The sequence below is a fragment of the Mustelus asterias genome, chromosome 18 (genome assembly GCF_964213995.1).
Source record: "Mustelus asterias chromosome 18, sMusAst1.hap1.1, whole genome shotgun sequence".
In the NCBI taxonomy this organism is placed as follows: Eukaryota; Metazoa; Chordata; class Chondrichthyes; order Carcharhiniformes; family Triakidae; genus Mustelus; species Mustelus asterias.
In genome coordinates, this window is record NC_135818.1 from 84,666,923 (window position 1) to 84,680,648 (window position 13,726).

Below are 13,726 nucleotides of genomic sequence, written 5' to 3' on the forward strand. Positions count from 1 at the left end.
AGTGAGAACTGGACTGTGGGATGAAACCGGAGCACCCGGAGGAAATTCACGCAGACATGGGGAGAATGTGCAAACTCCACACAGACAGTGACCCAAGCCGGGAATCAAACCTAGGTCCCTGGCACTGAGGCAGCAGTGCTAACCATTGTGCCACTGTGCTGCCATAGTGTACCCAAACAGGTGCTGGAGTGTGGCAGCTAGGAGGATTTCACAGTAACTTCACTGCAGTGTTAATGTAAGTCTACTTGTGAGACTAAATAAACTTAAACGTAGCATGGATAGAGGATTAGTTAATGACAGGATGCAGAGATTAGGGATAAATTGGGCATTTCCAAGTTGGCCGGCTGTGAATAGTGGAGCAGCATAAGGATCAGCACTGGAGCCTCAGCTCATTACAATCCATGTTAATGACGTAGATCATAGAATCATAGAAACCCTACAGCACAGAAAGAGGCCATTCGGCCCATCGAGTCTACACTGGCCACTACCTCCCCCGGCAATGAGTTCCAGGCACCCACCACTCTCTGTGTAAAAAATCTGCCTCGTACATCTCTTTTAAAACTTGCCCCTCGTACCTTAAACCTATGCTCCCTAGTAATTGACTCTTCCACCATGGGAAAAAGCTTCTGACTATCCACTCTGTCCATGCCTTTCATAATCTTGTTGACTTCTATCTGGTCTCCCCTCAACCTCCGTCGCTCCAGTGAGAACAAACCAAGTTTCCCCAACCTCTCCTCATAGCTAATGCCCTCCATACCAGGCAACATCCTGGTAAATCTTTTCTGTACCTTCTCCAAAGCCTCCACATCCTTCTGACAGAATTGAACACTATATTCCAAGTGCGGCCTCACCAAGGTTCTATAAAGTTGCAACATGACTTGCCAATTGTTAAACTCAATACCCTGGCCGATGAAGGCAAGCATGCCGTATGCCTTCTTGACTTCCTTCTCCACCTGCATTGCCACTTTCAGTGACCTGTGTACCTGTACACCCAGATCCCTTTGCCTATCAATACTCCTAAGGGTTCTGCCATTTACTGTATATTTCCTATCTGTATTAGACCTTCCAAAATGCACTACCTCACATTTGTCCGGATTAAACTCCATCTGCCATCTCTCCGACCAAGTCTCCAACTGATCTATATCCTGCTGTATCCTCTGATGGTCCTCATCGCTATCCGCAAATCCACCAACCTTTGTGTCGTCCGCAAACTTACTAATCAAATACTGTGTGGAGGTTTGGTCTCCATATTTAAGGAAGGATACTCTTGCAATGAGGCAGAACAACAAGGTTCCCTGGGATGTGAGTGTTGTTCTAAGATGACTGGCGGAGTAAACTGGATTTATATTCTATGGAGTTTAGAAGAACAAATATTCAAGATTCTGAAAGGGCTTGGCAGGGTGCAAACTGAGCAGTTGTTCCCCTTAGTTGGGGTGGCACAGTGGCTGGCATTGCTGCCTCACGGTGCCAGGGACCCGGGTTCAATTCCCAGCTTGGGTCAGTGTCTGTGTGGAGTTTGCACGTCCTCACCGTGTCCGTGTGGGTTTCCTCCGGGTGCTCCAGTTTCCTCCCACAATCTGAAGAGTGTGCTGGGTAGGTGCATTGAATCATAGAAACCCTACAGCGCCGAAGGAGGCCATTCGGCCCATCAAGTCTGCACCGACAACAATCCACCCAGGCCCTATCCCTGAAATACCACATATTTACCCTCCTAATCCCTCTCACATACACACCCTGGGTCACTAAGGGGCAATTTAGCACGGTCAATCAACCTAACCTGCACATCTTTGGACTATGGGAGGAAACCGGAGCACCCAGAGAAAACCCACGCAGACATGGGGAGAATGTGCAAACTCCACACAGACAGTGACCCAAGCCAGGAATCGAACTCAGGTCCCTGGAGCTGTGAGGCAGCAGTGCTAACCACTGTGCCGTCCCCTAACTTACCACTGGCCATGCTAAATCTCCCTCAGTGTACCTGAACAGGCACCGGAGTGTGGTGACCAGGGGATTTTCACAGTAACTTCATTGCAGTGTTAATGTAAGCCTACTTGTGACAATAATAAATAAACTTAAATCTAGAACAAAGAGGCACAGTTTCAGGATAGGGGACTGATCGTTTGAGGCTGAGATGAGGAGAAATTTCTTCAAAGGGTGTGTAGTCTTGGAGTTTTCAGCTCTAGAGGCCAACAATGAATATTTTTAAGGCTGAGAGAGATAGATTTTTGGTCTCTTAGACAATTATGGGACATGGGCAGTGTAATTAAAGGCTATTCCACAGTCGTTGAATGGTGAAGGAGGCTTGACAGGCACAGTGATCCCATGCTTCTTATGGTCCCCACAGCCCTGCCAGACTCTCCTTGATGTAAATATATCCAATTCCCCATTGAAAGTTATAGAGCCAGCTCAGACCGGATGGCCTTTTTTGCTGGATGACAAAATGTGCTGTATTTGTGCAGGGAGTGACATCCTTTAATGAAAAAGGCATTTCCCACTTAGTACCCAGATTTTAGCAACAGTGTAGTGGATTTCCCCTCACTTGGAAAAAATAACTCGGAATGTGGAGGACCCGGGGGGGGAAATCAATCCTCTGACCTCCCATCCCCGGGATACATTTCATCACAGCAAACACCTCTGGCATTTAACAATACACATTCATATCCATCACTCCAGTGTCACTATTTTGCGGTTATTTTTCAATGATTTGATGAAAGGTGTGTCCCTTCCAAACACAGCCTGGGAAATTGTAAAAATCTGACCAACAGATTGAAAAATAACCTGCAGCTCCTGCTGAAAAGAAATGCTGCACAATGGGAGATCGGGCGGAACTTGCTGTGATTGTCCCTATTTGCTTGTTGAGATAGGCATTGATCGTCTTACATACAATTTCCAGGACAGAAAGAGCTCTGATTTGATTGTATTTAAACTCCACAAGAGCCTCCGCCCACTCTACATCATCTAATCCCATTAACATTCCCTCCATTCCTTTCTGCCTCACATAAAAGAGGAGTAAGCAGTGGAGAGAGAGCTACATCGGGAGAGTCGCTCCCTTACATCCATGAACAAGAACATTGATCCCAAAATGGGAAACTAGCTGCGTGTTACTCCTATAGCACTTACACAAATCGTTAAGTAATATGCCTTCTCAAGAGGTACAAATTCTAGGAAAATATTAGGATTTATATTGGAAAGGCTTGGTTCATAGAGAGCTTTCAACACTTGCAATGCGCTTCCAGGTAAGACAGTAGGATCAGAGGTAGCTGGGTGGGCTCAGAGGTCTTACATATCTGTATGAATTGTGATGTATCACCTTTACATTTGTGGGATGGGGCAGAAATGGCAAAACAAATATAGACTATCCAATGTGAATGAATCAATTTTACTACAAGGTAATACACATCCCATCGCCATCATTCCGAACAGAAGGCGGCAGACATGGTTTATGGCACCAACTGATATTCAGTAAACACTGTTGCAGAGTGCCCATTGGTGGGCAACAGGTTAGGCCAGGATTATGCAACTATGCTGCTCATTGTCAAATTGGCTGTTGAGTGAGTGGCACTGGGGGATGGTGGGGAGGGGGAGAAGTGGTGGGGAGGGGGAGAGGTGGTGGAGAGGGGGAGAGGTGGTGGGGGAGAGTAGGGCAACATGCTGTTGGAGCCACAAGTCCGGTCAGAATAAGTATCGTCACTGGGGGAAGGTGGGACACACATGGGATACAAAATTCAAACTAACTCCAACTCACATGTATATTGCACTTTCAATAGAGTGAAAATGTCCCAAGATGCTGTCCAGCAATATAAGGCAAAGGCAGACTTAGATATAAGAGTGTCGAGGGGGGTTGCGGGTGGCTGTGGAGAGAGGGAGCTGATTGAAAACTTTGTTAAAGAGGTGAGTTTTAAAAAGTGAAAGATGAAGAGTTGGGAGGGAAAGGTCAGATAGTGGGGTCTCGGCAGGGGGAGGCAGGACCACCGGTACCAAACAATGGGAATGGGAATGCATTAGAGATTGGAGTCAGAGGAACAGGGAGTTCAGGAGGCAGCAGAGATTTATAGAATTGAGGAGTGGGTGGGGTCATGAAGGTGAGGATGAGAATTTAAAATTCAGCGTGCTGAGGGACTCAAACCAACACGAACATACAACATTCAAACATACAACATTCAAACATACAACATTCAAACATACGCACACACACAACATGCGCACACACACAACACGCGCACACACACAACACGCGCACACACACAACACGCGCACACACACAACACGCGCACACACACAACACGCGCACACACAACACGCGCACACACACAACACGCGCACACACACAACACGCGCACACACACAACACGCGCACACACACAACACGCGCACACACAACACGCGCACACACACAACACGCGCACACACACAACACGCGCACACACACAACACGCGCACACACACAACACGCGCACACACACAACACGCGCACACACACAACACGCGCACACACAACCACAAACATTTAAACCTGAAAAAGATGGTTGAACTTAATAACAGTTAATTAACCAAATAAATACATCACTTAACCCAAACACTAAACCATAACTGAAGGCTATACAGCTGATACTAACACAAGTTGAAATGCTTGTATATATATAGTACATTGGGACTTTAACATGTTCTAATTGATCTCCCTCTCCCAATGTAAACATTTATTTACAATTCCACCTTTCACCCGCTCCTCACTTTACCCCTAACTGACAGGCTGCACACAAAGAGTTATGAGCTGCGAGTCAAGATCTTTTATAACCCACCCACGCCAAATAAACACCTCTCCCTAACCATTGCGGAGAGATCTGCAGAATGGTTGCTAGGATGCAATCCGTTGCGTGGCAACATCTTAAATCACCATCCAATTGTTTAAATCACCATTCAATCGTGTCAGTTTAAAGGGATGGTTCCAATTGTGATGGGGCGTCATCAGTAAAAACTGGGAAAGGTTTAAACCCGGGGCCAGTGGGAAAGCGATTATTGGGGTGGGGGGAATCTCTCAAACCACTGCATTTCTGCTTCTCTCCTTCCCCAGTACCTGAAAATCTATTCCTGTGGATTTGGCTGCCGGTTAGGAAGGTGCTTAGGAACAACAACTTGGAGGGAGGACTGGAAACTGGCATGATTTGTTCAAGCTAGGGTTGGCAGTTCTGATTGAATGAATTCCTGGAGATTTCATCGCATGAGGTTCCGGCCTCCAACAGCCCTGCCCTCCACCTCCCACCATCAGTCGCCCAACATGTTGATTCTCACAGCATCCTGCCTTCCCATGGTCAGTCCAAAAGAAAACTGTTCCCTAAGATGGATCAAGATGGACCGGAGAATGACAACGCTTTGCGAGCTGTGCCCTGCATACCCTCTAATTCTACATTCTGCATCCTCTCCTTTCCTTCTCTAACAAGGGAGTTAAAGGCAATAGGGGATACACAGTCCAATACAGCTCTTCTTTGGAACTGGAGAGAGGTAGAAATCTGATGGGTTTTATGGAGGAGGCAGGGGCAGCAAAATAGAAAGTCAGGGATAGGTTACGAAAACAGAAAATATTGAAAAATCTCAGCAGGTCTGACAGCATCTGTGGAGAGAGAATAAAGCTAACATTCTGACTTTGTATGACCCTTCGTCAGGGATAGGTTGGAGGGTAGAAGAGATTAAATAACAAAGATGTCATTTTAAGATGTCAGCTTAAGTCTGTGTCCTTTGGTTACTGACTCAGATGCCAGGGGAAATAGTTTCTCCTCATTCAGTCATTCAAAATTCTTCCCGATATTTGGACAGCTCCATTTAATCCCCCCCCCCACCCCCCCTTAACAATCTCTGCTCTAAAAAGAACAATCCTAGCTTCTGAAGTCTCGCCAGATATTAGAAATCGTACGTCTCCTGTAAATATGTTCTGTAGCCTCTCCAAGGCATTAGCAATGGAACACAAATCGCATACCTATCCTAAAAACAGAAAATGCTGAATAAAAACAGTATCTGTGGAGGGAGCAGCAGCATGTTTGTCCATTGTGTTAGCATTTATTGTAAATGGTTAACGTTCCCTCTGGTAGGAGAGTAACATGAAGGTCAATTTTAAAAAGTGCAGAGATAAGTAAGGTGGAATGTGTTTATGCAAAAGGGTTGCAATAGACTGTGCCTTTTAAGGGAAAATTGAATAGATATTTGATGCTGAGCAGGGCTATGGGGAGATAAAAACAAGACAGCAGGAATAAGTATTACATTATCCGACAACAAACATCGCTAAAAAATGATTATGGGGCGTTTATCTCATTGCAATTTGTGTGAACTGCCATTTCCTATGTTATAACAGTGACTAAACTTCAAAAGTACTTAATTGGATGGAAAGTATTCTGGGATGCCCTGAGGCTGTGAAAAGAGCTGTAAGCCTGGTGTTCCAGCAGAGTGCTGACATTAACACAATGGGCTGAATGGCCTCCTCCCGTCCTGTAAATGTCTATGGTCTCCGTGACAACAGTGGACCAGGGGAAACGTCAAGTGGGTGCATTAAGGTTTATTAATTTTGGCACCAGTGAATTCAGATTAATGGGTTTAAAGGAAAATCACTGGTGTTTTATTTTGCAGACACCCATCATTTTAGGATTCCTTGCCTCCAGAAGTACTCCAATGTTTTAATGGATAGGGAGGATGCTGTGGGCACTGCAGCAATTCTAGTGAGTGGTTCGGGTGCTGTTTCAGAGCAGCCTGGTCCAGGGCTCAGGGTTGGGTACCATCGTGCACAACCTTGTTTTTGTATGACCAGTTGAGAAATGTTTTAAATTCAGAAATTCTCTCTGTTCCGCCGGACTTTCCTATCTGTTAGGTCACAAATGCAGCATGGGCCACCTCGTTAACTCAATGTGAGATGATGACATACAGACAGGCCAAGGTGTGGGAGAGGAGGGAGCAGTTCAAAGAACGTTTAGTCCTTTCTAAACACCATGGGAGCCACACAGTCAGCACCACTTATCTTGAGAGAGAGGTTTCTGTTTCATGTAAAAGGGCTACCTGGAAAGTGAGGTGATGCAAAAATCTGCAATTAAACTGCACTCGCTGTGCTGATGGAATGTTGGCCTTTACCTCACGGGAGCTTGATTACAAAGGGGAGGAAGTAATGCTTCAGTTATACAAAACCTTGGTCAGACCCCATCTGGAGCACCGTGTTCAGTTTTAAGCACTGAACCTCAGGAAGGATATTTTGGTCTTGTCGTGGGTACATGTACAGATTTATCAGAATAACACTTAAACGTTGCACAGACTTGGGTTGTGCTTTCTTGAGTACTGGGGCCGAGGGGCGATCTGATTGAGGTGTTGCAAAAAGATGCGACGAGGTGGCACAGTGGTCAGCACTGCTGCCTCACGGCTCCAGGGCCCCAGGTTCGATTCCGGCCTTGGGTGACCGTGTGTGTGGAGTTTGCACATTCTCCCTGTGTCTGTGTGGGTTTCCTCTGGGTGCTCCGGTTTCCTCCCAGTCCAAAGATGTGCAGGTTAGGTTGATTGGCCGTGCTAAGTTGCCCCTTAGTGTCCCAAGATGTGTAAATATAAATAAGCTATTTTTTCTGGGAGTGGAGTCCAGAACAAGGGACTATAGCTTTAAAAAACAAGGCAGGCCGCACAGGAGTGAAATCAGAACGCACCGTCTTCAAACAAAGGATAGTCGAAATCTGGACCTCTTGCCCCCAAATTCTGTGGATGCTGGGTTAATTGAAATGTTCAAGATAGAGTGTTTTCTGGTTCAGTAAGATAGACGTGTGAGATGGAGCAATGGAGGGTAGGGAGAATTTTAAAAACCCACCTTGTGTTATGTCAATAAGACATGAACAGAATCCAAAACTGTATATTAGAACTTTATTGTTTTTGTTATTTTTAAAATTGACTTTCTGCTGAACAAGAAGATGGCTGCTACAAAACACATGACCCACAGGATTGGCCCTTTGTTCTGGAAGCTACCAACAGGAGTTACAAAAACAAAATAATCCTCCTTTCATCATCTCATACCCAACTGTAACATTATAATCACAAAACCAGAGGATTTGCAGATGGAACGTGGTCATTTCTGCAGAGGTGCTAACAGACCCATCTCACACCTGGGACAGTCCAGGTCCATCTCAAAAGGGGCCTATTGAAGGGACAATGAATGTAATTTGCATCTTGATAAGATTACCCCTTTACTAGGAGTCAGAGAGTCTGTGAGACAATGGCTTCCCAACACAAGAACCTCAATATGGATAGTAACACTTTCAAAAGCCATTGGCTGGAATATTATCAGTTCTGAAACCAAAAGCCCGTTCCAAACAACAGACAAACATCCCTTTTGACATCATTGTGGAGAAAGATCTCATGACTCAAGCAACCATTTTGAATCTCTATATTCCTTTGAGAATTGAGAAACCCTCAGAGTGCTCTTTCAACACCAATTGGAAAAACTCTCGGCAGTTCCTGGCTAAGCAAACAGCTGGCAACCACCTCTCAACTTCTCAAAGTGTGCTTGATTTGAAATGTCTCTGATCATCACCTCCCAAGCGGTCAAAGCATAGAAACTCCATTCTGATGCTTTATCATTCGTTTCAATGACTACAGTTGTTGTCTCCAAGCAGGAAACTCATCTGGACTGAAGTTTCCCACAAGGGAAACACCCTCTGGACTTTGACTTCTTGATCTTTGGAAACCATGGGAACTAATATTAATTTCTTTGACAAAGGGTCATCTGGACTCAAAACGTTGGCTCTTTTCTCTCCTCGCAGATGCTGCCAGACCTGTTGAGATTTTCCAGATTTTGGTTTCAGATTCCCGCATCCGCAGTAATTTGCTTTTATTAATTTTTTTGGTTCTTTTATTGTTGTTGCCCAGAGGTGTAAATCTTCTTTTCTATCCCCCTCCTTACTCTGTGTGTATGTGTGCGTGCGTGTACATGTGTGTGTGCATGTATGTACGAGTGCATGTATGTGCGTGTATGTATGTGTGTATGCGCGTGCATGTATGTATGTGTGCGTGTATGTGTGTGTGTGTGAGCGCGCATGCATGTGCGTGCATGCTATGTGAGAGACATAGCGAGAGAGGGAGATTGCCAACACTTCTCTCCTGGGTTTGAACATGAGTAAACTAACTTTCAGAGTTAATCATAGCCCGAGTTTGAGAGAGTGATTATTAAATTGGATCTCACAAACTGAGGGATTAGAGAAACATACCACAGCCTACTTTAAAAATAATTCAACAACACTCTTGTTTATGGACAGATGGGGAGAGGATAGAGAAGTTCAGTTTTTCTCTCTCTCTCCTGCCTGTAACACTTGATTAAATCCTGTTGACCTCAAACAAGGTTTGATCAAAGAACATCGTGCCCAAAGAAAAACCAATAAAATGCATACCATTTTGATGAGAGAGTCAGATTGCCTGATGTCATGATTCTAATACAAGATGTAAAGGAGGAGTAAATTTGAGATCTTAGTCATTAAGAGCTTTTAATTCAGAAGAAGGATATCTTGACTCAGAGTTAATAACACGATTCAGGGGTGTGTCCCAGTGGTTTAGTGAGAGTATGGTGTAATTGTAACTGCATGTTAACTGGAGATGGGAGAAGAAAGCAGACGGCCACAAGACTCCTGTTATCCAAAGTGCAGCCTTCGGAAACAAATCCTAGCTTCTTCATTACACAAACTAAAAATGTGTTAACTTTGCCAAGTATAAAGAATCATCTTTAAAGGTGAACACTGTTGACGTGTGTGGTAAGAGGAATCTAGTTCTAGGGGCATTTCACACTAACCTCATTGCTGTATTAATGTAAGCCTTACTTGTGACTAATAAATAAACTTTACTTTACTTAAAGGTGTCAGTGATTTTGAACTGAGTTATGTGACATTACACTGAGCATAGTTCACGAGTTATCGTAATTCCTAAGTCAGTTTACTGTGTGCATTAACCTTCACTATGCAGCAGTCCAGCTATAGAGTAGCTATTAGTTGTGCTTTGGCCTATGTCTACTTCAATCTCAGATGTTTATGTGTTAAATTATTCCTTTTAATTGAACTGGTTTATGTAGAGTTAAGATAAAGCCAAATTATATATTACAAGGCAACTCCATACAGACATAAACTGCAATCCATTTGTTGCACAGCTTCTGGCAATGCACCCCCTGACCTGGAAGAGACAGTGACAAAGACCCTCACCTGCAGAATCAGAAATGTTTTCAAGAAGAGTAAATCCATTTTAAAGAAGCAAAATTAAGTAACGGATTTGCAATATTTTATTTGACGTACTCTCTGGAAGAGTTAAGCTGAAGCTGAGCCAGCAGGTTATTGGAAAGGTTAACAAGTACAATGAGGTAAGTTATATATGTAATTAAAATCAATCTTGCTCTGCAGTCTACACTCTGTGACACTGGCAATTTAAACAATCACCCTGCTTGAAAGCAAGCTGCAGTACAGAAGTTAAAGTATCTTGAGGAAAAAAACAAAGAATTACTGACAATTTTCAAGGTTATGACAATTTGACAGAGCTTCCATTTAGCATTCTAGCTCTCCTCTTCTGTAACAGGCACTGGGTTGGGGGTTGGTCTATAGACACCATCAAGTCTCTGTCTCCTTGCTCAAGTGGTCATTTCTCAGCTGTGGGCCTGGCAAGTGAATGCCACCGGATTATTCCACCATGTGGAAGAGAAGAGGAAATTCTGGCCAAACCCCATCCCACCCTCAGTTGACGCCTGTATAGGCCAATTGAACAGCAGTCCAAAGCAGGAACTCTGACTGGTGTTCCTTACTCTATGAAAGATCTGTGCCTGCGTGTCACAGCCCCACAGCAGGCAGTCCACTTCAGCCATTCTGTCAGAAGTTTGTCTCTTAAGATATTTCAACAGGTTCAAGGCATTGTTGTCTCTTTGGGTTGATTTTTTTTCAATTTCTACCCATGAACTATCCCACTGAAATATACATTTGTACTCCTGTGATTGTCCTGATGGGTGCAAGGAGGAAAGCTTCAAAAGAATGTCTTTTTTCATCAACATTCATGTCACAAATCTATTCAAAATCAGAGACATAGAAACATGGAAGATAGGAGCAGGTGGAGGCCATTCAGCCCTTCGAGCCTGCTCTGCCATTCATCATGATCATGGCTGATTGTCCAACTCAATAGCCTAATCCAGCTTTCGCCCCGTAACCTTTGATCCCATTCGCCCCAAGTGCTATATTTCTAGCCGTCTCTTGAATACATTCAATGTTTTGGCATCAACTCTTTCCTGTGGTAATGAATTCCACAGGCTCACCACTCTTTGGGTGAAGAAATGTCTCTTCACCTCCGTCCTAAATGGTCTACCCCGAAAGCTCAGACTGTATGACCCCTGGTTCTGGACTCCCCCACCAATGGAAATATCCTCCCTGCATCTACCCTGTCTAGTCCTGTTAGAGTTTTATAAGTCTATGAGATCTCCTCTCATTCGTCTGAACTCCAGTGAAAACAATCCTAACCTAGTTAATCTCTCCTCATACATCGGTCCCGCCATCCCCGGAATCAGCCTGGTAAACCTTTGCTGCACTCCCTCAAGAGCAAGAACATCCTTCCTCAGAAAAGGAGACCAAAACTGCACACAATGCTCTAAGGTGTGGCCTCACTAAGGCCCTGTATAATTGCAACAACACATCCCTGTTCCTGTACTCGAAACCTCCTGCAATGAAGGCCAAAGTGCCATTTGCCTTCTTTACCCCCTGCTGCACTTGCACGCTTACCTTCAGTGACTGGTGCACAAGGACACCCCTCTGCAAACTCCCCTCTCCCAATTTACAGCTATTCAGAAGTAGATTGCAATATAAGACTCAACTTACTAAACACCTAACACCAATGATATCGATACAAGGAAACACTAATATTTTAGAGCTTATCCTTGATGATGACCCCCCATTCCCTTCTCATTCAACCGCCTTTTTTAAAAATGTAATTTTATTTGGACCCTTTCTCTAATTAATAAATCTTCTTTTTATTGAAAATGTTCATGTTTATGCTTCACTCAGTTTCTCTCCTGTTCCTGTCCCTTCAACGCAACCCCCACCCACCTCCAGTCATTCATCTGGAGTTGGAAGTAATATTAACTGAGGAGGAGTTTCAATGAGCGATTTTGCAGCAGGATGCCTGGATGTTGAAGGCTGATGGTGCTTCGATGTGGAACATCGTTTAGAGTGGACGTGGAGAGGATGTTTCCACTAGTAGGAAAAACTAGAACCAGAGGGCACAACCTCAGGCTAAAGGGATGATCCTTTAAAACAGAGATGAGGAGGAATTTCTTCAGCCAGAGAGTGGTGAATCTGTGGAACTCTTTGCCGCAGAAGGCTGTGGAGGCCAGGTCATTGAGTGTCTTTAAGACAGAGATAGATAGGTTCTTGATTAATCAGGGGATCAGGGGTTACGAGGAAAAGGCAGGAGAATGGATATGAGAAAAATATCAGCCATGATTGAATGGCGGAGCAGACTCGATGGGCCGAGTGGCCTAATTCTGCCCCTATGTCTTATGGTCAATGGTCTAAAGCTACAAGTTACTCGCCAATGACCAGTAAACCAATCAGTAGACTGGTCAGTGGCTTGGGTTAACAACTTAGCAGCAGCTGCATCATGTCGCCAGAATGATTCATTGAGCCAGTGTCCCGATGTTTATCAGTATCTGAGGCTAACTCGCCATCATCCCCACTGGACCCAGACATTTAAACTCAGCAACAGGCCTGCAGTGTGACAGTCACCTTATCGCCCACCAGCCCTCCCTATCTGCCAGTCTGATAACACCCAAACAAGTCATCCCGATGCCCTCCCAGTCTGACTGTGTCCAGCCGAGTCCCTTTGTCCCCCACCCCCCAGTCTGACTGTGTCTAGACGAGTCCCTTTGTTCTCCCCCTCCAGTCTGAGTGTGTCCAGACAAGTCCCTTTGTCGCTGTCGCCTCCCCCCCGCCCCCCCGCAGTCTGATTGTGTCTGGATGGGAAGCAGGTCTGCAGAGGGTTAAGGGGAATTTTGTTCCCACACAGCAGACCTATAAAAAGCCACTTCCCTCTTCACCATGATAGAGTGCGTCTTTGTAATTAGCTTTCCAGCCTTCACTTCAGTAACTTTCCGTTCACTGCTGTTAGCTGACAAGAAAATAACATTTGAGATTCAAACAAAATTACTACTTTCACCCCTTCACAGACCTGACACTTGGTGGTAGGAATTAAATCCTAAAAGAGTACAATTAATACATTACACTGTGCCATGATACTGTGCTGAGGAAATTGCTATTGGGGTGGCAGAGGGGGAATATTTTTCTGCAAACTAGCTGTTGCTAACTCCTTATCAAAAAAAAAGCTTTCTCCTCTTTCACTGAAGTTGGAGGTGCAACAAATGAGGTCAGTATAGCAGGTCAATGGTCAGTGATCTCACTAATCACTGGCGCCTGTTAGAAAATGTGAGGAAGGCACCAAGTGAGAACAGGATTAACTTTGGCTGTGTATGTACGAGTCATCCTTTCATGCCTCAGACAAGTCCTCAATCTTTTGTGAGCTTAAACTGTTGTGTTGACTACGGAATCACATCAACAACAAGGATCTGCATTTGTACAGCACCTTTAGCAGAGTAAAAAGGTGATTTGCAGGAGTGTGATAAAAAAGACATCAAGGCAATGGAGGAGATATTGGGACATGTGATCAAAAGCTTGATCAGAGAGCGAGGTTTTAGAAAGCATCTCGA

At 44.6% G+C, this 13,726-nt stretch overlaps 1 protein-coding gene across 4 annotated transcripts in view; it reads right to left on the reverse strand.

The window, feature by feature from the left end:
* The window catches only part of ttc7b (tetratricopeptide repeat domain 7B), a 348,584-nt gene that overhangs the window by 75,535 nt on the left and 259,323 nt on the right, over positions 1–13,726 (reverse strand). The gene's annotated exons all lie outside the window — the stretch shown is intronic.